The 27,883-nt window shown below is 36.7% G+C and overlaps 1 pseudogene; it reads right to left on the minus strand.

The window, feature by feature from the left end:
- Positions 1-10,288: 10,288 nt before the first annotated feature.
- On the minus strand, positions 10,289-27,609 carry LOC149134443 (uncharacterized; annotated as a pseudogene).
- Between the last annotated feature and the right edge of the window lie 274 nt (positions 27,610-27,883).

Below are 27,883 nucleotides of genomic sequence, written 5' to 3' on the forward strand. Positions count from 1 at the left end.
GTGATGAGTCAGAACCAATACACATTTCAATTTGTAGGTGAGATAAGAAAAATTTAGTTTAAAAAAATTACATTTCACTATGCACTCACCATCGCCACTGCTACCACCACTGCCACCACCACCACCACCACCACCAGATTAAATATGCTATCAGATGTCCGGAATCTGATTCCGATTCCCCTGTTACAATCCTCAAATGCATACCAAAGCAATGTGGCAAAATATATAGAGAAAAGTGTAGGGGCAGGAATATCTCCCTGTTTTACACCGTTGTCCACTGAAAATTCATCAGATAGATTACCATTAAAAACTACCTGAGCTTTCATGTTGCTGTGCAATTTCTCGAAGAAGCTCACAAAATGTGTCAGGCAACCAAGTTTGCACAAAACAATCCACAGTGCGTCCCTGTTTACCGTGTCAAATGCCTTAGTTAGATCTATAAAAACCTGGTATAGTGGCATTTGTTCCTCTAAACATTTCTCCTGAACCTGCCTTGCAGAAAATATCATATCCATTGTTCCCCGCTCGGGTCTGAAACCACACTGTTCCTCAGGAATCACATGTGGACACACATTCTCCACGAGACGTTCTAACATGATCCTCGAAAGTATCTTCCCAGTATGTGCCAGGAGAGTTATTCCTCTGGAATTACCACACACTGATTTGGGTCCCTTACCTTTGTATATAGGGATTAGAATGCCGTTTATCCATTCCTGTGGCACAGAAGACTCAGTCCAAACTTGACACAACAGGCTATGAATTTCGGAGGAGATGTGATCCCCACCTGCTTTCAAAATTTCAGCTGGAATACCATCCAACCCAGGAGCTTTGTTGGATCTCAGTTTCCGTATTGCCAGTTTTACTTCTTCAATGGAAGGCGCATCGTCCATGTGTTGCATTATCATTCTTTGGGGGATATTATTTATGACATCCATGTTCACTACAGATGGATTATGGAAAAGTTCCGCAAAATTCTCCCTCCATCTGCTCATTATTCCAGGAGGATCCTTAATAACCTCATTTCCATCTTTTGATTTCAAGGGAACATACGTTGAGGACTGCGGTCCAAAAGCTTGTCGCAATAAGCCGTACAAGTTTTTAATGTCTTTCCTTTCATAAGATGCCTGTATTTCCTCAGACAAATTACTCCACCAGGTATCTTTGAGCCTCCTTAATTCCTTTTGCAGTTCTGCTTTCTGCGCTCTGTATACCTTTTCTAGTTTTTCTTTGCCCTTAATGTTTGGGTTAAGAAGTTTTTCATAAGTAAACCTCTTTGTTGCCAGTAGCTCATTTACCATTGCATCATTGGAGTCAAACCAATCTCTATGTTGTCTCCTCTTAAAACCCAGCACATCCACTCCAGCCTTATATAATCCTTCTCGAAAAAATTTCCATGAACCTTCAAAATAAATATTACTGCATCTATCCCGAAATAGCTGTGAGACCTGTGGCTGTTTAAGTTGTCCTACATCAATTTTTGGGGGGACTCGCACACCTGCACTGCGCTTTCTTGTACGAACCCTGAATTTGAACTTAGCCCTAACCATTTTGTGATCAGTATCACAATCAGCTCCTCGCAATACTCTGAGACTACAAATCCTGTAGGTCAGATTTCCGAGTTAATACAAGGTCAATCATGTGACCTTGCTTTGATCTTGGATGAATCCAGATGACTTTATGTTTCAGCTTATGGTGAAAAAATGTGTTCCCAACAGCCAACCCTAGTTCAGAGCACATTTGTAGCAGGTGTAAACCATTTTTGTTCACCTTACCTATTCCATACCGCCCAAGTACATTCCAAGCACTATTGTCCCTGCCAACGCGTGCATTGAAGTCGCCGAGCACAACCAACTTCTCATTCAGAGGGTCTGAGAGGATACTACTTCTAAGTTCCTCATAGAATGCATGGATATTTTCTTCATTTGCTGAGAGTGTGGGAGAATAGATGGAGAAAACAGTCACAAAGCGTCCACAAGAGAGAGGGATCCGGAGTTTCATCATGCGGTCATTTATACTTTGTGGTTGTTCTAGGTCTTTCAGTAAATTACTTCTAATTACAAACCCAACACCACCCTCCCTTTTCTCTCCCTTTGGCCTCCCAACCCAGAACACTGAAGCCGATTGCTCTTTCAACAAGATGATCTTCACCTGAACATCTTGTTTCAGATAGAGCTGCAATATCAACATTAAGACGTCTCAGCTCCTTAGTTACTAGAGCTGTTCTTCTTTCAGGCCTATCCGCTCGATCCAAGAGAGTTCTCACATTCCAGCATGCCAAGTTAAGTAAAACCTTTTTCCTCGCATACTTTTTATTATTGCTTATATTTCTTAGTTCGTTCCTGCTATATTGAACCACCGTTAACTGCAGTAAACTAACCAGCAGAGTGTGGACAGACAATTTTTAATGCACCTTTTCTAGCACCTTCCCAGTATATCCAGGTGAGCAGTCTTCTCCTTAAAAGGGTTGCTCAGACACAGGATTCTCCACCGAAAACAGCCCCTGTCCATGAAGACATGTTAGCGATGTTAAGATAAGAACCCTGCCGCCTTATGTGCAGACTTGTAACTGTATGCTTCCAACCGGTCAAGTCTGCATACGTCGCCACTCCTCCATCGCCACAGGACTTTTCTCTCCTCCTTTCTTCTTTCTTCCTCTCCTCTCTTGCCCTTCTCACTCCTTTTTCCTTCCACCCCCCATCCATCCTTTCCCCGCCTCTCTCTCTCTCTCTCTCTCTCTCTCTCTCTCTCTCTCTCTCTCTCTCTCTCTCTCTCTTTTCCCTAATTTTTTCTCGGGTCATACTAAGATCACTGTGATTTGACAGTGTTTTGTCTTGTTGGGGACATATGTACTTCATTGGATTTTAGTGACAAACGCTTGTACAACACCTTTGCTACTCTCTAGGTCAAAATAGTATAATCCAGTGACAAGCGAGAGCAAGATGACTAGTACTAAGTTGACTGCAGGTTTTATATCAGAGTATCCTCTCCTAGGCTTTTCCTCAAAAGGAGACTGCAAGCCAGCAGTGGTAGATCAATTTGAATTCGGAGTTTTATTCTCCTATACTGGTTGTCCTAACCACGACCTCATAAAAAAAAAAAAATTTTAAGAGCCCAATCTGCTCCCACAGAAGTCATGGACCTGGTTTTATGTCGGAGTGTCCTTCTCCTAGAAGAGTTGCCTTCACTTGGCTAATGGGCCTCATCTACCCCACATAACCCCCCCCCCCCCAAAAAAAAAAACCCCAGAATATAATCAGTACATAGAAAATACATAGAAAAGTCAATATAAAAGATGTAGATATGAAAGGAGAAAAGTAAATGCAATGGAGATACATATAAAATATAAAATATATATAAAAACGATGTGTAAAAAACACATAAATACGATGTGTAAAAACACATAAAGATACATAAAAAGTAAATATATAAAAATATATAAAAAGTAAATATTAAAAAAAAAAATATATATATATAAAGAAATACATATAAAAATATACACACACACAGCACAGCACAACAACACGCGCACACAGAATTTAAACACACACACAGAAACAAACATTGTTGGGTGGACGTTACTACACAGTAGTTCTTACGTCCTCTCAAAGGACGTATATATATATATATATATATATATATATATATATATATATATATATATATATATATATATATATATATACATATATATATACAGAGAGAGAGAGAGAGAGAGAGAGAGAGAGAGAGAGAAATACATACAAACGCATACATACATACATAAACAAACAATCATGGTGTCGAATATAGATACGTTGGCATAGAGAACTATTCATTCCTACGGATAATGAATATAATGCCCTGTAATTTTTGCCATTAATGCAAGCCTAGTAAGAGAAATGGCTATTTTCTTTGAGTAAATGCAGAGAAACAACCATTTTTGAAAAGATTGCAACAGTAATTATTCAGTGAAATATATATCACGTGGAAACATTACTGTATATATACTATGGCGAAGAAAGAATCCGGAGTCAGCTATTGCAGATCGCGGAACTATCGAGAAAAATTCCAGCGGAATTTTGAACTGAACCAAGGCCTATACCAGTTTTAAAGAAAGGCTAGATAACATCCCTCGATAACATCCCTACATGAAGAGACTTAAAGTATATTGGGATAAGAAATACCGAACGTTCTCAACTTTTTCAGCAAAAAAATTATGCCAGCAAGCTACATTGGTTGAAAAGAAATATGTTATTTTTCCAAACAAAATCACTCAGCCGAAATGCACAAATGACAACACAGTAATTTTTTTCTGCGAAGAGTCTGTGAACAATAAGAAACACAACCAAAATGAACACAACAATAACTGCCACCACTAAACGGACATGTTCTCACGATCCTACACAATCAAGTGAGGAATATAAAAGACATTGCAAAAATTCTCCATGTAAGATTTTTATGTAAACAGATGCACACACTTGGGCGTCTGCATCAACAACATTTCAACCAACCAACATACCAACTCAACCACTTATTTACAAGCACCGGGAATTCATTTAACTCAAAAATACTTGTTGCTTTGTTACCAACCGGCTTGAACTCTCTCAAGAAGAACGTAAATTGAACTCAAAGAAAAATCTTCCATACATACATACATACATACATACATACATACATCCATCCATACATACATACACATACATACACACACACACACACACACACACACACACACACACACACACACACACACACACAAACACACACACACAAACTCTATTCATAAATTGTTTCTACAGTGATGAATAAATATATCTTTCTCGTACATGTAGAAAAATGCTTCTAATGAGACTGCTAAATATACTCATCTTCTCACCGTCTCAGTTATTCTTGAAAATTTAGTCCCAACTTCTATTACTCTGTTGCGATAAGTTCATTTGGTAACTAAACGAAAAATGGATCGTGTAATTTATGTAATCGAAACATATATGGCAGATTAAAGTTTAGTATACTTATATGCAACACAACAGCAACGGTGCTCTCTGTCTCCGCGCCTCAACCAAGACTGATAGAGAAATAAAGAGACAGTTTCCATGAAGTTTCCTTGCAAACCACTTCATAACAGACGAAAATCTCGTCGTTATTAATCGCTGGTAGGTGGAATAGACATGTTAAACAACGTCGGGATGGTTACTACGGTTTTTATAACTACGGCCAAGATACAAGATATGATGTGGCACCAAGTTCTTAAATTCTTGTGAAGGAAATTAATTAGCCATTTGCTTAAAGATCTATTGTGCACTCTGAGACACTCCTGATTCCAGTTTTCTTTGGGCCTACCTCTTCCAAAGCCAAGAGTATGAGGATGATAACGAAGATCATGAAATTACTTCCAAGACCCTTGTTATGGTACCAATAAATCAACTCTTCAACAGTTTAGCCAAACGGAACTGAATGATTTAGTGAGTGAATGGGGACTCTTCAAGACTGCAGCTGAAGTTCTAGTATCCAGGCAGCAAAAAAAAAAAAAGAAAAGAAAAAACAGTTTCTTATTTTCGAAAACAAGACCAGATTTACAGAAGAGACACACTTTGTTTACCGCCACGATATTCCTAGTATTCTCCAGGAATTAGGAATTCCTTCGTAGAATTCAGCTGACTGGAAACTATTTCTAGACAGTTGTAAGCGCAACCTAATGTGTGTTTCCTACACAATGACAATGTCTGTGAAACTACTCCAGTTGGTCTCTCAGTGTGTTTGCAAGAATACAATGACATGAAATTTGTTACTGGCTAACTAAAATATCGTTTCTACTATAGGCACAAGGCCTGAAGTTTTGGGGGACGGAGCAAGTCGATTACATCAACCCCAGTACTCAATTGGTATTTAATTTATCGACCCTGAAAGGATGAAAGGCAAAGTCGTCCTCGGAGGAATTTGAACTCAGAACGTAGCGGCAGACGAAATACCGCTAAGCATTTAGCACGTCGGGCTAAATGCTTAGCGGTATTTCGTCTGCCGCTACGTTCTGAGTTCAAATTCCTCCGAGGACGACTTTGCCTTTCATCCTTTCAGGGTCGATAAATTAAATACCAATTGAGTACTGGGGTTGATGTAATCGACTTGCTCCGTCCCCCAAAACTTCAGGCCTTGTGCCTATAGTAGAAACGATATTTTAGTTAGCCAGTAACAATTTTCATTTCATTGTATTCTTGCAAACACACTGAGAGACCAGCTGGAGTAGTTTGGTCTGTCATTCGAAGAGATCAAATCAGGTGTGTATGAAGGACCTCAGATACGTGCCATTGTACATGATAAGGAATTTGTCGGAAAGATGAATGACAAGGAAAGAGCAACATGGCTGCCATTTGTAGCAGTGATAAAAACATTTCTTGGAAACAGAAAAGTAGGTGACTGAAATTCTTGTAAATAATATGTTGTCAGCTTTCCATGATGTTTGGTGTAACATGAGCGTTAAACTGTATCTTCTGCATAGTCACCTTGATCAATTCCCTGAAAACCTTGGAGATGTAAGTGATAAACAAGGAAAGCGCTTCCACCAAGTCCTCAGGACCATGAAAGAGCATTACCAAAAGCGATGGGACAAAAACCTGTTGGCAGACTACTGCAAGAGCGTTAAACAAGATTTCCCTAAGAAAGTCTACACTCGCAAGAGTTCCAAGCGCAAACTCTTTCCTGAATAAGATTTATTTGTGTTTTATATTCCATCCTAATGAGTTTCTCAACTATGTACACTTATCATTTGTATATGATATATATTTTCAACAGAAAAGTAGATGGTGAAATAAACTGGCACATGATAACAATTATTTTACTCAGCATGGGAATAACCAACATTATTTTTATGGCCTAATTTTTATAGTAGTGTATATATGAATAAAGTTAGAATCTCAATGCGTAGAGAGTTGATATTTTCCACCTAGCTTGAAGATAGTATAACTAGAAAATTATCAGATGGATAACATCATATCTTTGGAAATATTTGAAATTTAGAAAATATTAAAAAAAACACACACACTAACTGCAAAAATACTAGAGCTTACAAAGAAAAAATAACTTCATATTTGAATTCAGCATACCCGAATTAGGTAATACCAATCGTTGGTATCAATGCAACAAAAGTGTTCTTGCCTATCTATCTATCTATCTATCTATCTATCTATCTATCTATCTATCTATCTATCTATCTATCTATCTGTCCTGACCTACCTACCTACCTACCTACCTACCTACCTACCTTCATACATACATACAAATCTCTACAAAATTAGTGATATCGATAGGCTCTACCTAAGAAGAGATAAAGGAGATAGGGGCTTGAGATCAGTGCAGACAGTTTTCAAATGTCGCACAATCTCTCTCAGACAGTGCTTGCTAAACAACAGCAGCAAAAATAAATGCATTAACATAGGGTTGAAAAGTGAAGGAAACAATATCCTACGTGTTAGAACTGAACTCCTCAGGAAGTACTCTCTCCTTGATGACTTCTCAAACAACCCCAAATCAGCCGGACAAGCATACTTCAAAGAAGACCTGGAAGTGAAACGTTCAGCTTACTCAAAAAGGCTATGCATGGATATGTTTTACGTAGACTTGAAGAAAATAGTAACATTGACATGAAGCGAAGCCACACTTGGACTCGTGACCGCTACACTTTGAAGGTTATGCATTTGCAGTCAAAGAACAGGAGATTGCTACTAAATACTTAATCAACAATAGAGACAGTGAAGTCCTTGGTGTTCCAAGATGCAACCGTAAATGTAGATTATCTCATATTTCTGTGTAAGATATCACATATGAGATTAGCAGCTGCCGAAAAAGGTTAAGGAACTACCTCCATGTGCGACATAATGTTGCTGCAAAAACAATATGCAATGCCATCCGGAAATAAAGACTGTCCTGGAATAAATATAGAGAAGCCCCTGTTACTGAATACGTACACAAATACCAGTACTAGGAATACTGGTGGAACATTCTCATCAAAACATGTCAAGTGTAAGCATAACAGCCCGGGTTATTGTTGTCCGAGACAGACAAAAAATGTATACACCGTCATAGAGGTCAGTTGTCCTGCTGATGTGAACATCTCTATGGACATCGAAGAGAAAGAAGATAACTATGGACAACTGCTTCGAAAATTCCGGATTACAAATTTGCATCCATGCTAATAATAACTGGAGCACTTGGTTTGGTAAGCAAATGCTTAAGTGCCAGTCTGGGCAATCTTGGAATTTTAGAAAAAGAAATCAACCAACTAATTTGCACATTACAAATACAATCGGCAAGCGGAACAATAAAAATATGCAAGACTTTTCTCAGGTTTAAAATGTGACATTGTTTTCATTAAATACATTCCAAAGATGGAGCTTTGTATCTTTGTAATGTAAGAAAAGAACTCCTTCAGAGGAAGAACTTAAATGATTAATAACAAAAGAGTCATGAATACATACATACATACATACATACATACATACATAGAAATAAATGAGAATAAAATATACTTTTTTTGTATCCTGTAAAGTTTTCCATTTAAACTTTATTATTATTTTGCTGTTTCTTTTATGCATTCATTTGATACATTTCATAGAATCTGTCTGTTTTAGGTCTTAGAACTCCCTCTAAAAGAATTTTTCAATTCCAAGCAGTCTTTCACGAAACGATAAGGATAATACTTTGAGAGCGAACAAAATGATGCTGTTACGAAACTTGTTCATCCATTAACTATCATGTATAGTATTGTGCATGAAAAAAGGCTCAGATCTACTTTTGGCGGATAGAAAGAAAATTTCTTTCCCAAAGTTAAACTATGGCAGGAAGCAAATGGTGATTACTTTTCCGAAGAATTTCTCAGCAAACGACGGAAGAAATTTGAAAGCCCCTTGGATAATCTGTGATTTGTAATTAGGTTCTACCGAAACATTGCAATTTTCGAAGAAGCACACATACACAAATATATACATTGACACATTCACACATGCACAAGTTTATGCCTCAATAGCAGACAAAAAGCATACACGCATGTATAAACACGTATTCACACAAACGCATTTATATTTTCTTCTTTAAACCTAGGATAAAGATTACCTTTTGCAACTCCGATCATATTTCTAGTGTATCCATTTGCCTATCTATCTTGTGTGTGTGCGGGGTGGGGGTATGTGCGCATTTATTTGTGCACATATCTGTCAACACATATTATTTTAATCTTCACTTCTCTACTCTATCTATCTATCTATCTATCTATCTATCTATCTATCTATCTATCTATCTATTTATCTATCTATCTATCTATCTATCTATCTATCTAACCGTCTACCTATCCAACTATCAATCTCTCTCTCTCTTCCCCCTCTCTCTCTTTCTATCTATTTATCAATCTATCTATCTCCTTATTTATATACCTACTTATATATCTATCTATCTATCTATCTATCTATCTATCTATCTATCTATCTATCTATCTATCTATCTGTATGTATGTATTTATCTAAGATATATATATACATGTCTGCGTGTGTGTGTATGTATATATGTGTGAATCACAATGACCGTTTGTGTGCACAGTTTGTGATAGACCATGCCTTTCTTTTGCTGGGTTCAGATCTCATTTGCGAACCCATGGAAAACGAACTGCCACCAACTAAGTTGCCTATATGTCTGCGCACATCTTTCAATGCAACGTATGCCAGAAGGTCTGAAAATCCATTGGTGGCGTCAAAAGACATTTTAAGATTCACAAATATCAGAACCTAACTGCAGCACTTGGTGGTCCAAATCGAATACGCAATCTGAGTGGGTGTCTTTTCAAAACATTGTCCGGTTTAAAAGAGCCACATCAGATGCCATGGGAGGTGGTCAAACTCTGCATATATATATATATATATATATATCCACCTTATGCATAGTTCTATACATTATTTTCATTATATACATTTGACGGATATTTGTCATCTTCTTTGTTGTTAACACAACATTTCGGCTGATATAGCCGCCAACCTTTATCATGTGTCTTGGGGAAATGTTCAACCTGGGTCTTCATTCCTAAGGTATTTTTCGATGTTATCATTATTCAGGTCAATGCTTGGAATCGAATTCGGAATCTTGGGGTTAGTAACCCGAACTCTTAACCACGTAGCCATATAAGCCGTGGGCAATTATGGAGTGAATTTTAGGGCCTATAAATCTAATATTTTCCTATCCTTCCTTAATACTGGTTCCCATATGCTACTCATATCTGCACTCGGTCTGCTTAGGAGGTTGTTGTGTCCTAGCATATGTGCTGCTGCTTTTAGCTTTCGTATTTTCCAGTGGTGTTCTCTGTCTATTATTTTAACTTCATCCCACAGGGGGAGGTGGTCTCCATTTTTTCATACATGATCAGCTATACCCGATTTATAAATATGTTCTCGTGTCACAGCTTTGCGATGTTCGTCTACCCTTATTTTGAGGGGGTGACATGTTTCGCCTTTGTATAACCTACCACAGCTGCATGGGATAGAGTACACGCAGTCTTTGGTCATATTCTCTTCTATTGGTGGTTTGACTCGAAGGAGATATTTGCGACGTGTTATATTACTCTTGAATACTGTCCTGATGTCATATGGGCCGCATATCTTTTGTATCTTTTCGGAGAGGCCTTTCACATAGGGTAAACAGACTGTGGACAGTACATTGGTTTCATCCTCTCTTTCCTTCATAAATGGAGTGGATAATATGTTTTGGGGGTAGTTGTTGCTTAATAGATTGTTATTGAGCTTGATCATTTCTTCGTGGTGTGTAACACGATCGCTACTTATATTCTTTGCACGATGTTTTACGCACTGAGCAATCCCTCTCTTTACACTGTATGAATTGAAATTGAGGTATCGTCCAGTGAAGGTCGGCTTGCGGTATACAGATATCCTGAATCCATACTTGGTGCGTGTTATCAATACGTCCAGGAATGGCAGCTGATTGTCTATTTCCTTTCCATTGTAAACTGTATTGATGGCTTTATTGAGTTCACATGATCTAACAGCATTTGGAAATCTTTTTGGGTGGGTCAGAGTTTGAAGGTGTCATCGACATATTGCAGCCATAGGGTTGGTTTTAGTGGTGTTGATCCTAAAGTCAAATTCTCAAAGTACTCCATGTATATATTGGCTATTATCGGTGATAATAGTGAACCTATAGCTAAACCCTCCTTTTTTCGATATATATCACTAGTATACCAAAAAGAAACTTGATGAAAATGTTGACTTTCTGTGTAGAAACTACCAATTTCAGTATGGACACTGCTAAAAAAATTTCACCTAGTAAATTATTTTATTTGCTAAAAAATATTTAGAAACCTAGGCCTGACCGGAATAAAATAACTAGGTAAACGTTTTTATTTTTCATTCCTTTTGAAGATTGCTCTTAAAATGTGGTTTTAGTCGTTTTGACTACTTCTAGCGTGTAAAAGTTGCCTGTTGAAGTTAGTTTTCTCTTGTGTTTAAATGTACACTATTTATATATATATATATATATATATATATATATATATATATATATACGTATATATGCGCTGGCGGCTTTGTTGCAATACTACACTGTACTACACTGCATCTTTCGATACTAGACAATATTGTATGAAATAAACACATGTAAAGACGCTACCTCTGTATAAAGTAACTTGATAGTTATTAAAAGAGGGAATAGTCCATATAGTTCCAACCCTATTCTAGGTATAAGACCCCATCTGAGAGGCATAGGAGTGGCTCAGGGCTCATCCTACTGCATGGCACCTAGGACAATTTTCTTCTGCTATGGCTTCGGGCCAACCATTACCACATTAACGGAAACTCTATGAGTGCATGTATATATGTGTGTGTGTGTGTGTGTGTGTGTGTGTGTGTGCCGTAGCATGATTGCAGTCGAATGACTAAAACAAGTAAGATATGAAAGATAAAATATATAAAATATATATCCTGTAAAGTTTTCCATTTATAGATTTTGTATAAAAGAGCTTCATTTGATATTTCGATCTGAAGTAGGATATAGTTTGCTGCGGCTCCGTAGTTGCTGTAGCAATAGAAATCTGGAAGCGAGAATAATTAAGAAAATAACGTGTTTGTTAAATTATATTCTAATTGTTTACACAATTTTGTATGTGTGATTGTGTGTGTGTGTGTGTGTGTGTGTGTGTGTGTGTGTGTGTGTGTGTGTGTGTGTGTGTGTGTGTGTGTGCAGTGGCTGCTTTCTCGTGTGCAAGCAAAACCATTACTAGAAAGAATCATTGAAATGAGTCATTAATGATGCAATGTGAAGCCCTTATATGACTCTTGAGTCCTGCAAAGATTTGCACATTTTACTGCATAATGGCAGTTGTGCTGGCAGAAGGAACAGGTGCCACATTTTCCATCTGCCTGTCTTTTTAATCCTCCAACTGATCGGCACGCCTTTCCACCGTGTGCACGTGTTATGTTCTGAACAATAGTCGTATCACAATTTACAAGGAGTTGATTCCTGTGACTTCTCTGATGGCTGACCAGGCCTGCATGGCACTCAAGTATTTCCTCTTACAAATCACACACACACACACACACACACACACACACACACACACATATATATTTTATCTTGTTTTTCTACTTGTTCCCATCATTAAACTGTGGCCATGCTGGGGCACCACCTTGAGAAGTGATTTTCTTTAGCCGAACGTTTCAACTCCACCACTTATTTTCTTTTTAAGGCTGGTACTTATTCAGTCGGTCTCTTTGCAGAACCGCTAAGTTAAGGGGACGTAAACAAACCAACGCAAGTTATCAAATGGTGATGGGGAACAAACACAGACACAAAGCTACACACAAGCGGGCGCACACATATATTTATCTGTACATCGTTTTTTTTTCCAGTTTCCTTCTCCTAAAGCCTCTCATATATGTTTGGTCGGACTGAGGCTATCGTAGAAGATAACTACCCAAGCTGCCACGTAGTGGTACTCAAACCGGAACCATGTATATGGTATTCCGGACTCCAACTGTAACAGCTACATCAACATTTGGGATTGTATTATTAGTATGAAGAGTAGGGCGGCGAACCGACAGAGCCGTTAATACGCTGGGAAAAATGCTGAGCAGTATTTCATCCATTCTTACTTTCTGAGCTGAAATGCCGCCGGTTTCTACATTGCCTTTCATCTTTTCAGGGTAGATAAAATAAATACCAGTTGAGCTCTGGGTTTGATGTAATCGAGTTGAACCCACCCCAACAGTTGCTGACCTTGTGACAAAATTTGAAGCCAATGATAGTTATGAAAACTTATAGATATCGAATAAATAAGATTTATTATGTTATCTTCAACAAGATACCGAACAATCCTAAACACAATCCATCTAGTTTGTAACCTTCCGAGTACTGTGTAACATTGTATAACGCTCGTCAGCAAGTGAAAGATTAATGTGAACAGCAACTGCACCAATCTCACCAAATAACAGTCCTTCAGAAAAATCTGACAGAGCCAAGGATTATCCTATCCTAGCCTTCCTACCAAACTAATATCTTAAGAGTTAAAGGAGTGAATTTCTGATGTAGCATTTATTTTTAAGGGGCACGTAAAAAGGTAAATAGTAATTCGATCCTCTGTCGGTTTCGATTATGAATATTTCAGTTATTCGATCATCTGAACTATCAACTCATTCAAGTATAATGTAGGAAGCAAAGTAGTCTAGAGACACGATTAACCATAACATAATGCACTGGATGAATTAGTGTAATGTGGCATGTAATAAGGACGGCTCTTTGAATTATTCAGGCAGTTCAGTTGACGGGCCTTCCACACAGTTTCCGTGTATCTAGTATCATTTACAAGGTACCATGCGGTAGGATCGATTTAGAAAACTGATGAGTGTGAAGCAAAGTCCTGAACCATCCAATCATGTCAGTGGGCAAGTATACACTCGTCTTACACATCTAGCATATAGTAAAAATCTGCCAAAGCGAGAGTGATCAAGATTATATCATGTCAACCAGCTTGCAGAGATACAGCTCAGGGGAAATTCAACTGTAATGAGAAACATCAGGTTGTTATTGCCTATAAAGAAAGGAAGCAACCAGAACACTAAATTAATGATAGACATATGCTGAGATGCAAGTAAACCAGTCGGTAGGTTGTCGAGCGACCAATTAGTCATTCGTACACAATTAGCAATATTGAGCTGTACCACAATCAAGAAACTCAATTCTCAACATCTCAATTAATCTATTTGTGCACAGTCTATTGCAGAACCTGAGTTATTTTTATTGTTGTTGTTTAACCCTAAGTTAGTCATGACTGAGGAGATTTATGATCAAAGGCAAACAAACTGTGGCATTCATGTCTTTCTTTTTGTTTTTTGAGGCAGCGTGCATCCAGGAGCACATCATCCAATGCGTTTCATATTTTAAAACAATAGCGTGTATCTTAGGGAGATTTGACAGTTGTTTCTAGCGAGTCACCTGATCACGCTGAAGCTTCAATGTTGACTCATTGTAAATACTTGCTGCACGTAATTCGTTCGAATAACCCTATGCAGTCCACAGATTCATTGTTACAGATACACTGTTTTTATAATGAGGGACCATGCTGATCACTACGTAATACTGAAGTGTAGTGTTCATTGCTATACAGAATTTCTATCAAGTTTGTTTTTATTGGTCAGTAGCTTGTGGTGCTTTGTAAGCTGGACTATGTCAGTGTGCAATAGATGACGTTCTTCAGTTATCTTTGGTGTTTGGAGCATATGATGGCACCGCTATTTTAGTGTGTTTGTGTTTATAATGTTTCTCTGCACTGAGCGTGAAGGATTAGTGTTCGTATAATGGTGTTGTCACTGAGTTCTGCGATATTGTAGAGTGGTTGTTTATGTAGGGGGCGATTTTACATGGTATGTTAAATTTTGCAATGGTTCGGTGGCTGTGGGTTTACTGCTGCAAATCATTTTGCCCTGCACGAACTTCCCTTTTCAGGATTGATGATTTTTATTGTGTAGACCAGTGGTTCTCAAATCGTTTTTTGCCTGTGGATCCCTTTGATTCTTATTTTACTCAGATTCACCTCCGTAGTCATTCGATGTTTAAAAAAATCCTCTCATATCTTTGTAATGAAATATTATTAGCAATTGTATTTAAAAAAAAAATCTTCCCACCTGATTGGAGATCTTCCGAGTGGTCTCTTCTGCTCGAGCGGGTACCACTTGATAACTGCGTGGGTCCACCGACCGTCTTTGTGCCTTGCGACATAACCCGCCCATCGTAGCTTTGCGTGGTGATACCCTGCGACGGTGTCCTTCACTCCAGTTTTATCGCTGATCTCCTCTTTCCGGATGTGATCACTTAGCGAGATTCTCAGCATCGACCCTTCCATGGCTCTCTGCACCGTAAGCAGATGTTGTTCTTCTCTCTTCGTCTAGGCCCAAGTCTCACATGCGTATAGATGATTTAAGAAAACATGTTTGGCGCAACGTGGAGGAAAGTGGTGAGAGCACGAGGGAAATGGAGCGAATTCTGTGACAAGCGGAGCCCGGTTGAGAACCACAGTTGTATATGATCGTGACATTGTCTGCAAAGAGGCAGTCTCTGTTTACTGAAGGTTTTGCAAAATCATGTAAGCATGAAATAAAATAAGTGGAAAAGCGGTTGGACACTTTTAGAACACAATCTGAGAAGTTGATAGATATACAAGTTTTCTTAGGATTGGTGATCTGAGAAATACTTAGCCATATGTTTTGGAGTGTTTTTTAAAGAGATGATGAGTGATTTGTTTATAAGTAGTTAACTAGGAACCTGAGTTTGGGATGTTTTAGACACTTGAACTTCAAGGCCATGCTTATAAGTGTAAGATGTGTAGCTATGCTTTTTTTTGTTTTTGCTTTTATGTAGTCCTTAGTAACTGATTTATTTACATATATGTTTGATAAGAGATTTTACTTGAGATCAGAGTGTTTGTTGTTATAAAAGTTATGGAGAAGAGAAGATGAGTGGCTATTTGCGCAGAAAATCCTGCTGCTGATTATATATTTTACTACGTGTTTATAGTCGATACAAGTGTTTATAATTTTAAAAAACCTTTTTGATTTTTTGTTCTTCTTCCTTTTTCTTTTCCATTCTTTTTTTTTTTTTTTTTAGTTGCGATGTCATGTGTTTGATTTTTGTGTGTACTGATTTTATCCATATCAAAACTCCGAATATTATCAGGCTGGGGAATTTCAACCATGTTTCGTGGTCTGCTACCACAACAGCTCCTTTATAGGATCCAGTTAGCTCAAGACATCATCAGGAGGAACCACGTCCGGTTTTGGCCCCTACTCCTCTACCGTTTTGACGTGGCGGGGCCACCCCCTTTCGGAGGTGTCTTCAGCTCTGGTGTTGTGTGCATATCTTTTTTCACTGTTTGTGACTGTTCTAATTCAACTGTGGAATGTCCCTCGCTATGGTTATTTTCCAGGAGGTTCTGGCCACACGTCTTACGGTTCATCAACCCGCGTTGTTTAATTACTTTCTTCTGGCATACCTTCCCTTGGTGGATTAGGATCCAGTTATTTCATTTGTATGATTTTGTTACGCTATCGGATATATGTATTCTGGAAGTTTCTACACCTATTGTATTGAGTGTATGTGCTGAAAAATCTTTACTGATGAGCGGTATGTTGTTGAATTTGCCAACCATAATTTTGACATTTGTTGCAAGTGATTCGACCATGATTTTTTTTTTATGTTTGTATATTCTTTTCTTTTTAATCATTGATATATATATGAGAGTGTAAAGACGATGAAAGTCAGATATCCGTAAAACAGCTGGGGATGTTTTCTATGTGGTGTTGCGAAGTGTATGGGACAGAAAACTTTACCTAGCAATGATATGTGAAGTTAGTTTGGTAAGGATTGTCGGTGATAGGTTGTGAGTTTTAGGATTTAAAGGATCTTTAATTGTAATATTATTGTGTCCCCTGGTATTGTTTTTTTTATAATTATCTTGTGTTGATTGCATTGAAATTTCTCCAGCGATGTCATTTAGAAGTAAAACGTATATAGTGGAAAATAGTAGCAAATTGGGAAGGTGGTATGGTAAAGCTATGTTTATATTATACGAGGGTGTGGTGAAAAGTTCCTAGTTTTAAACGTATCGTGAAAGTCCTAACTGGAACCCAACCTTCCTAATTCTTTTACAGGGCTCAGAAAAAACTGATGGACTGCTGCAATAAGTATGTGAATCTGAAAGAGGAATATATTGAATAAAATGATAACTAACTGATCCTCCTGTATTTTCTTTACCCAAAGCCAGGAACTTTCCAGCACCTCCTAGCATTAATGTTTGTTTCTCTGAGTTTATATTTTCTTTTTCTTTTTGCTTGAATGGTTGAATTCTAGAATGTGTTTATGAACTTATTTTTATGTATGCTATGAGACTGCAACCATGGTTTGTCCTATGTCTGTTGTATCTGATCTTTGTTCACATAATTGTGGATTTGAAGGGTCCTGCACAGAAGTGGTATTCCGTATGCTTTTAATTGAGTCCAGTCCCTTGCATTCATGAAGATCAGTGGCTCTCAAACACTTTTTTTTTATCTATGGACCCCTTTGGGTACGATTTTATTCTGGTGGATCCCCATAGCTATTCGATGTTTAAAAGCTAGTTTTATAGAAGCTTCTTTCAAAATTCCTATATTCTTTTTCACTCATTAACATATGTAGGTTGAGCTGTGGAAAACGTTGGAGAAAGGAACCTTGCAGTTTCTTGCAATAAATACATCTAAATCAAAAGTTCTCATGGACCCTTAAACTGCTACTGTATTTTACTAAATTGCTTGCGTGGACACACCTCCCACCAAAAAAAGAAAAGAAAAGAAATTTCATATCGACTCCAATTGAAAACCAGTGATGTAGACCAAGCCTTTTGCCTAAGACTAAGGACAGCCGCGAAATTTCTTGTTCGTTTTTCCTCTACGATACCTGAAAAATGTTCTTTGTGCAATCTGTTCTTCCATTTTTAAAACGGTAGTTGTGGTTTCTCTTATTAACCTATTAGTTTTGTCGTCGGTGGTGTTACTGATGTGCTATGCTGCGTGAGATTGGCTTTGGAATCGGAATTTTTTCACATGATTAAACCAATAGTCCTTACGATTAAGGCGGCGAGCTGGCAGAAACGTTAGCACGCCGGGCGAAAAGCTTCGCGGTATTTCGTCTGTCACTGCGTTCTGAGTTCAAATTCCGCCGAGGTCGACTTTGCCTTTCATCCTTTCGGGGTCGATAAATTAAGTACCAGTTACGCACTGCGGTCGATATAATCGACTTAATCCGTTTGTCTGTCCTTGTTTGTCCCCTCTGTGTGTAGCCCCTTGTGGGCAGTAAAGAAATAGGTATTTCGTCTGTCCTTTCGTTCTGAATTCAAATTCCGTCGAGGTCGACTTTCTTTCATCCTTTCAGGGCGACAAATTAAGTACCAGTTGCGTACTGGGGTCGATCTAATCGACTGGCCCCCTCCCCCAAAATTTCGAGCCTTGTGCCTAAAGTAGAAAAGAATAGTCCTTACGATTTTCTGTCGTGATTCGAGCTTTGGTTGTTGAAGTTATTGAACATTGATATGTCGGCTTGCTTTCAGTTTGTATCACTTTTGTACTGGGATGTCCTATTTTTTCGACATTGTGGTTTTTATTCCACGAAGAAACGTCCCCTTTGAACATTGTCCACTCCTAATTGTTCGACGAGCATTCGATGTCTTCTCGGGTATAACCTCTATAACACTAACATTGGCTACAAGCTGGAAAGTATGAAACTTCCTAGTAATACTTTTTAACATCCGATGACATAAATGTAACATATTATAATTATCATATCTAAAATGTTCTGCTTCTTAAAAAAACATCTATTCCGTGAAGAGGCGTCAATTCCAGACTTTTTTTCCATTTTGAAATACTGACCATTAGCCTCACTTTCAGTTTCTAAACGAATTATTTTTCCTTTCACAGACGTTCGGTTATGATCACTTGGTAATTTTTTCTGGTACAGTATAGGTAGGATTGCATAATCTATGTTTAAATTTAGCGTTACTTACGAGTTAGAGAAGGTGAGGGTTCTTCATTGGTACAACTCATCAACCAATCAAATATGAGTATCACAAAAATCGTAACTATATTTTAATCGCATTATCAAATTACTATTTCCTAAAAATTATTTCACTTCTTAGAAATATTCCATGACACATGTAATTTAATATTGTGAACTATTTTCCAGGTTTCGATCCTTTGGTAGAAATAGTTCCAATTCCATCAGTCGCAAACACGTTTCCCGTTATATTTTTCGTTGAAAGTGATAAGTTGTCAAGATGAAAGTTTGATTAAATTTCAGATTTTGCAGGTCAATGCATTCTGAATGTATCTCAAAAAGTTAAATTCATATGTACAATTAGTATGTACACTGTATATCTACAGTGTACATACTAATTGAGGTAATTGATACTACTCACTTAAAATACATTCTTCATTTTTCAGCTGAAAATATTTTTGATTTCTAGGTGAGGCCTAAAGAAAGGAGTGATAGAAATACATAGAAAGAAATTAAGTGGCACTGTAAGCAAAAATATAAACCAAACCAAAGACTTAGTCTTCAGTGATTTGCTATTAATAATTGTTTCTAATTTAGGCATATAGCCAATAATGTAAGGGAATGGGTTAGTTGATTAGATCGATGCCAGCACCTGACTGGTACTTTTTAAATCATTCCTAGATGAAAATTAATTCACAACGTAAAAAGCTATATCTTGGAACTAAAATTAATATCAATACTAAACAATCTGTAGTATATGAATAATGAATTGATCAAGTGGCAATATGCATGAAATATTGATCTGTTTTGGTACTCACAGATTGACTGTTGCAAACATGGAATATTTCCATTGAATCCGCGACTGAATTGATCAAAAGCTCTTGCTTTAAAGATGTGTAAAATTGTTTTTGATCCCAGAGAGAAGGATTAAGTTCCTGACGACCTGAATCTGACAAAGGTTCGATTTCCAAAATTGTTCTCGGACATTTGACATTCTCATGTAGTCAACTGTTGAGACAGAAATTCATTCCATTAAGCTCACTTGTTTTTCAATACACCTTATGTGTATGAAATCATTAATAGTGACCCAACTAATCGTCAAGATTTACATAATATTAAGTTTATGAAACAGATTTCGCTGCCAGTGAAAATATCTGCTTTGCAGTTTTAACGATCTGGTAACAGAAACGATGCAGCCATTTGCTACTTTCATTAATTGTTTTCGTAAAAGATCCAGAAAGAGTTATAAAATTTCTGCATGTAATACTTGTTCAATTCCTCTAATTCAAATCATGACAGTTAGGTTAACACTCATTAAAGTCATTCTGCAATTACGTTATTCTTTTATTCAATAGCAAATTCAAGTTCTAGTATCCTAATGAGTTTTCCATGTAATAATAACGATTCTCCTTCAGTAAGCTCATAAATATTCAAAATTTATTAAATGAAACTTCGATATATATTATTAAGGTGAAAAGGTACATCAATTCTGATTCATATATCATATATGGAAAATAGGAAATAACATCCACCGCGATGCTATATGAGATTTTGACAACAAAAGGTGATGGCATCGGAATTAGGAAGGAAAATGTCAATATACAACAGCTGCTTGACTAGAATAAGAAAAGTTATATATGAGAATACTCATCAAATATTTGATCAAACATTTAACTGTTGATATCCTACGCTTCGGTATTAATTTGCAATTTACTCTACATTTGCTCAAACAGTCATTCATATATTCCAAAATCCTTGCAAGTAGTTAACATTTACGGAACTAAACTATATTGATTTCTTATACATAGTTAATATTTATAGTTTGAAGGAAATTAAAATGTCTAGCGCTCATGACTGTTTAAAGGCAGTATTAATATACTTGAAATGATAATGCTGAAAACTACGAATCAAAAATGTGCCTGCTCGACAACACGCATAAGGATTACTTTAACTCTGTAACACATACCGTATTTACTTGTTTGTGAATCAGAAGGCGTTAGCTAGCTAATATTTTTTGGAAGACAGTATTAAGAACGGTTAGTTGCCAATGATGCCACTGATGACGCTGTGAATGTGAAATAGAAGATAAATTGAATAATAGGTATTAGGTAGTCTTTCTCCCAAAATTCTATAAATCACTTCATGATTTTGGATATATAGAGCAATAACTTCCTACATAAGAAATACTTTATTCCAACATTTAATATTACTACCACTGAGATATTTTGAATAATCTTAATGACGTTTAATATATCAGTTTTTAATCTAATTTTCTCAACCAAGTTATGTGTAAAGAAGGCATTTTCAAACGAGAATTTGTTTATTAAATCTAGATTTTCAGATCTTATATATATTCCCACTGTTGAATGTAATGCGCAAGCGTTGAACTTATATAACTCAGTTTATCAATTTCATTGAGATGAAAACGGCGTCTACTTATGTACGTTGGTAGCATCCTTTAAACATGGACTAATGTCCATAGGAATTATGAAGCTGTGCTTCATTTATTATTTATCCTCGCAATAGTTATATGCCCTCGAAGTTAAGTTTCACATTTATTTACATGAAACCAATTAACTTGTGGAAATCACCTTGATATGTCTGTTTATTAGACGATTGAAAAACAAAACGAAGATTTAGTTGCTCTTCCCACTAACGTTTACTGAAACAGGCGAAAAAATTGAATAGTTACTACAGAAAAGAGATACCCCAAATTTTGTTCTTTGATCCATTAGCATCTAAACAAGGCTCGGATGCTCACGATCTAATACTCATGAAATGTTTATGTAATATCATCTAACTAATTGTCAGTAGAAATATTTATTCGATATTTCCTGTAATTAAATATTCTTTAGTTAAGAAAAATTTGCTTCTTAGCAAGACTTTTTTTCACTTCCCAGTGTGGAAAAATACCATATTAAATCTGATTGGAGCAAGAAGTGTGAAACAGCTTGCCTATTTGATTCATACTCAATTAACCCAAAGATTCGGTTTTATATACAACTTTCTGTCTACTTTACATCAGTGACCTAATTACTATTTCCACCAGCAGCGCCAACTCTTACACTGACGAATATTACTTTCCTCTCAAAGCTTCCACATCCAAGCCTCATCCACTTTGTAATAAATCTTGACTGACAACAGGAAGAGAAACCTCTAAAACATTCTCCTATGAAGTCATGCCTTGAAAAGTGAACGCTGGTTGTGACTGATGAATGGAAACGTGAAACTAGAAACTGAAGCGCTAATCATAGCCACTTAGTAACAAGCCATTAGGATGAATCTTATAAAGGCAAAGATTGCTAAAAATAAGTCAGGGCGGAAACTCAGAATCTGTAGTAAAAGAGACGAAAGTATAGAACAGCACTTATTGTTGTTGTTGCGTTATAACTATCAGGAGAATGCTGTCTTGAGGTTTGGTAATCTCAAGAATCTTTCTTTGGATCTTTACAGAATACAAGATTGCACTTTTCTGCAAGTCGATTATGCCAGTCTCAATTCAGTTGAACTACATGGATCAAGAAAGGTAATTTACTTTCTTTCCCAAGCAATATATTTCAGAAGATGCATACACCTTATTTTTACCCAGAAGAATGGTCTCCTTGATGGCCATTGTATCTATATTAAGTGACCTGAGAACATACGACAAGAATGCTTATTTCAAATTACACATATCAGGTGAAAAAAGGGAGTAGGTTTGTTCCTGAAATACGGGAAATCTGTTACGTTAGCAGTCCATGAAGAGCTCTTCAAAAGTTGCTTATCTTTTTCTTTCAGAAGGCCACATATCACGTGGAAATCTTTCACTGGGGGCTCTGTAAATACTAAAAACTTAACGCCCCGAAAGGACAAAAACGAAGTCAGTCTCAACCAGATTTGTATTTAAATCATAAAGAGAGGCAAGCAAATAACATAAGACATTTATCCGATAATCTACCGATTCTACCAAGCTACCGCTCTATTTCTTTTTAGTAAAACATATCGTCCCAAGTACTTGACTACTATTTTATTTTATTGGTGAAAGATGAATAATGAAAATACGAAGTTGACTGTGGCTGGATCTGAAGATAAGTGAAGAGACGAAACAAGATAGAGTTTCCGGTGCAGCACGGTTTCTAACAATAATGATAGCAATTTCGAACATAAGCACGATATCATGAAATTTGCGGGACGGTAGTGGCGATTATATTCATTTTCAGTACTTGACCGAATTTTGCCAATTTTATTCCATATACAAGCATACATTTCTATTTGTGATTCACATCTAATGGTTTGTATATTTGTTAGAATTAGTCTAAATGCAGTGGAGTGGCATAAAGATTACCATAATAAAATTTCTACAGTCCCTTTAAAATTTCTTGTGTACGTCATTCAATACCTCAAAGACCTTTTGTCTAAAATTCTAAAAATTACAATTGCCAAGCAAGTTCTTAATTCTTTTCCTGTTGGTGCGAGATGACTATGTTTTACTGAAGAGGTTTGATATGCAGACAGGTGTCGTTTGTTGACATTATGGGTGCCAACAGAGACCAACTTTCTGTCTAAGTATAAACATTTTTATCTGCGAAAGCTATGCTTCATTTCTTGAAAGTATATCCCCTTTTCTTTCGCGAGTCATTCACACTTACCCTTAGCTTTTTCTTTGCGTTCTCCAAAAAAGGGGAAAAATTTCGATCTTGAAATAATTTTTTTTGCACGTCATTCAGTTCATACCCACCTGTCTCTGTTAATTTGCTATAGTCTTAAATATATGGTTCATGACATCGCAAAACAGTAGTTCAGAAAGGAAAACTGAACAACGACTGCATAATCTGTTTAAAACTATTTTTGTGCTCATTGAGTGAATCATAGCCTGTCAATGTTTGAAATAACTATATTTCAAAGTGAAGTGTTACTGAAGAAAATTAAAGGAGGAGAAAAAGTAAATTATATTTCTGATAAAATTACACGGCCTCTTGACAAAACACCGAGCTCCACCCTATTTCGGTGGTGCCTACTTTCTGAATTCAGCTCCGGTTCCGACCCAATCTTCGCATTATATCTCCATATCTATTAATGAACTTACTCCACAAATTTATTCTTTACATTGCAAATTTTATAACATCATTCATTACTGAATTTGTGACTAGACTTAAAAACATTATATTTATGATAAAGCCGAAATAGAAAATTAAGACTTTTATTGCTTTGATAAACGCCATAGAAGTAAATGTGAAATGAATCATAGACAGGTGGAAACTGAAACTGTAACATATAGTAAACACACTAAGTATATAATTTTAAATTGCATCACTCGATAAAGAACGATTTTCTTATTGTTTGGTGGCAACAATAAATCATTTACTTTGAAGATGTTCTGATCAGGTGTTTCCGCGGCAAACGTAATGATATACTAAATCTTACGTATATACATGACGTCAGGAATACCAACTCCTACTCAGCTGAAGTAAATAATCATTGCAAATGTGTTCTTTTGTATTTTGTAACTTACAGCATCGTTCTTGTACATCTTAAATAACATTTAATTATAATCAGTGATACGATTTTCTATACACGACGGTAGCACTCTAGGAGTAAACTACCAAGGAGTTGAATCAGGTATTTGATTTCGCTTCCCACCAGTTTAGGACGAATTGATATAAGTCAAACAAACTACTTTCTAACCAATCTTAAATCTGCAGTCTTGCACCAATAAAAAATTATCTGATATTTTGAGGGCAGAAAATATTCTAATGAGAATCGTCTTTTTTTTTTTAAGTGATAGCATATGGAATTTAAAAAAACTGAGTTCTTACTAGTCATATGAGCTGAAATCCTGCCTTCACCCTTTATCCTGCTACGTACTAGACTGAACAGAAATATTACTGAGTGCTATATCTACTGGTCATGTACTTCAAAAGAAAAAATGATACAGAGCAATCTCTATTGATACATTATCATTGCTGTATTGTTCCGAGTTAAAATTAATAAAAATGAATTTCTCACATCAGCACCCACGAGTGTAGCTAGGCGTATACCTCCATGCAGTTGACATAACATCTCGATAAACTGATAAATGTTGCGATTAGTAACCTTTTCTACCATCTCCATTATTGTTCTTCTGAAATGAATAAAGGTACTAACTGTAATATCTTATCCTCTTTTGTTATTATTGTGAAGCGCAAAGTCAGAGCTTGATCAAACCCTAGCTCGTGTTAAACTGGTCTTCTACTGATTCCACCTATCGCTTCTTTGTAGACGTTTTTCCTACAGCCTCTACAGTGTTCTTAATGCCTCTTCTGCTTCCGCATTTAATGACCCTAATTCTAAAAAACGCCACAAAGAAAAGGAGCAGGTGCAAGCAAATGGAGGTGGGAAGACAGAGGGGAGCCTCCACAAACACGCGCCGAGTACTGGACTCCTTCGTAGTAATTCTTCCTACACACTCATATACTTGTATAAATAATGTATCAGGGGCGAAGGGTCTATGTGCGCAATGCATGCCCTACTATTTTTCCACGATAAATAATTTTTGTGTAATATATAACTGATTATTGATAATTTTCTCTAGATTCATTGTAGTCACATTTACTTTTTTTTCGCATTGCTTCATTTCTTAGTATAAATTGTAAACAATCGATATTATTTAAGAAGTGTAAGTAATGAAAACTGCTATTTGCCTTGCGAGAAAAGAAGGAAAAGCTATAAATTAATTGTTATCCTTTTCTTCTGAGTTTGGAGCGTCAACAAGAAAGATAAAACAAACGAATAAGTGGTCAAAGAGAGAAAGGCGAATTTTTCTGCTTGCTTTCAGTCATAGTAAGAGCAGTAGTGTTATTTTCTTTGTATTCTATTATTCTCGAAAAGGGAACTTCAAAAAGAGGAACAAGACAAAAAAAAAAAAAAGAAAAAAATGAAATGGGTGGTCAAGAAAGAGAAAGACAGAGAAAGCAGATATTTTACTGCTTGTCTTCCAGCCGTGTTAAGCCAGCAGACACGCTGTCAAATTTTTTTTCTCTTCAAAGGCTGATGTTTTTACTGTCCTGTGCAGCGGGGATCAAAAATTTGCTTATTGAAAGGACCCTCGTGAGGCTTTCCTTATAGTCGGATAGATTTAGACGAGAAATGCATATTTAGTCAATTTACCAGTTTGTTTTCTTGCTTTCTGATATATTTTTTATGATTATTCGATACCGAAGAGAGAGTACACATTTTATCTTCTACTTGTTTCAAACAGTAGATTGTGACCATGCTGGAGCACCACCTTAAATGATTTTTAGTCTAATGAATCTACCCCAGTAATTTTTTTAAAGCTTGGCGCTTATTCCTTTGGTCTCTCATGCCAAACTGCTAAGTTACGGGAACGTAAACACACCAACGCCGGTTGTCAAGCGTTGGTATAGACACAGACACACACATATCTATACGACGGGTTTTTTTTCAGTTTCCCTCTCTATCAAGTTCACTTACACGGTTTTAGTCAGCCCAAGGCTATAATAGAAGACACTAGTAGAAGACTGGACCTAGAATCATGTGGCTGGGGAGCAAACTTCTTACCACACACACACGCTTACTTTGTAAAACATTTAATCAATGCAGAGAGTATTTTTGCTTCCTTCTTAAGACCGGAATTCAGTCATCTGACCCCAGGGTTTTCTTGACTATTTCAGACAGAGCGAAAAGAAGAAACGGGGAATTGTGTGCGCGTATGTGCGCGCGCGAGCGTCTGTGTGTGTGTGTGTGTGTGTGTGATGAAAAAGTAAAGTTTCATCCATTCTTTAAAGTTGTTTAAGAAAGGTTACGTAAAAAAGTAAACGAGCACCTAAATTATCTATTAGCATAAAGCTTCGATTCATATAAAAAAAATAATAATAACCCAGTAGAATTTCTCATGTCTTCAGTTACCCCCAGGATGACAAAAGGGCCAATTAGTTCAGTTTTCTCTCTACTTTCCCCAACTTTGAAACAGATAAGAAGAATATAATCATTCTCGGAAAAGAGGACCCAAAGCTTAAGCTGAAAATCAAAACCGAAGTGGTTAACAAGGAATGTTATCGTTACTTTGACTGAAAGTATCATGAATAGTCTGAGTGAAGGATGAGATGACCGAATCTGAACAAATTATTCTGTTTCCAATGTCTGTTAGTTCGTCCACTGACTTTTACCCTCTTCAGCTATTCATATTGCTATTTGAATCATTGAGTGAGATGGGATGCCCGGTGGGTATTATCTAAAATTAAAAGAACTTTGAAATCTAAATTATTATTATTATTATTTTTTGCAATATCTTACAAATGTGGAACAAAAATGTATATTGAACCATTCTTCAAAGAACTGCTTTGTCGCTCAAGCCCTTTTATTCGGTTTCCAAATTACTGAAATGGATTGCTTGTTACTGCCTTTTAATGCTCTTGAGTTCATTATACGACAAATTGGCATCGGTTTTAATTTGCATTTAGCTTTGGCATTACTCCGAGTAGAAGTGTTAATCTAACCCTGGGTGCTTTATAACCTGTTGTCGTCGCCTCTTTTCTTCACAGAAAAGTTCTTGTTGAGATTTTTTCCAGAATAGGCCAGTTTTGTCGACATTGAGGATTCGACGATAATCCTACCAATTTTCTTCAGTTATATCTGTGCGCTGATAAATGTTGTAACTGTCTTATTTTCTTTAATTATCAGGATGTCCAGAAAGGGCAGTTCTTTTTCATTTCTTTCCATAGTGAACTGGATTGCGACATGAATGCTATCAATTAATTAAAAACAATTTGTAAGATCCTCCTTACTTCGGTTCCAAAATATGAAGCAGTCATCTAAGAAAGTTTTCCATTTTCCTAACAAATAAGTATGGAAATGGTAGCCTAAA

This window comes from Octopus bimaculoides, chromosome 8 (assembly GCF_046866305.1).
Source record: "Octopus bimaculoides isolate indiv1 chromosome 8, ASM4686630v1, whole genome shotgun sequence".
Taxonomy (NCBI): Eukaryota; Metazoa; Mollusca; class Cephalopoda; order Octopoda; family Octopodidae; genus Octopus; species Octopus bimaculoides.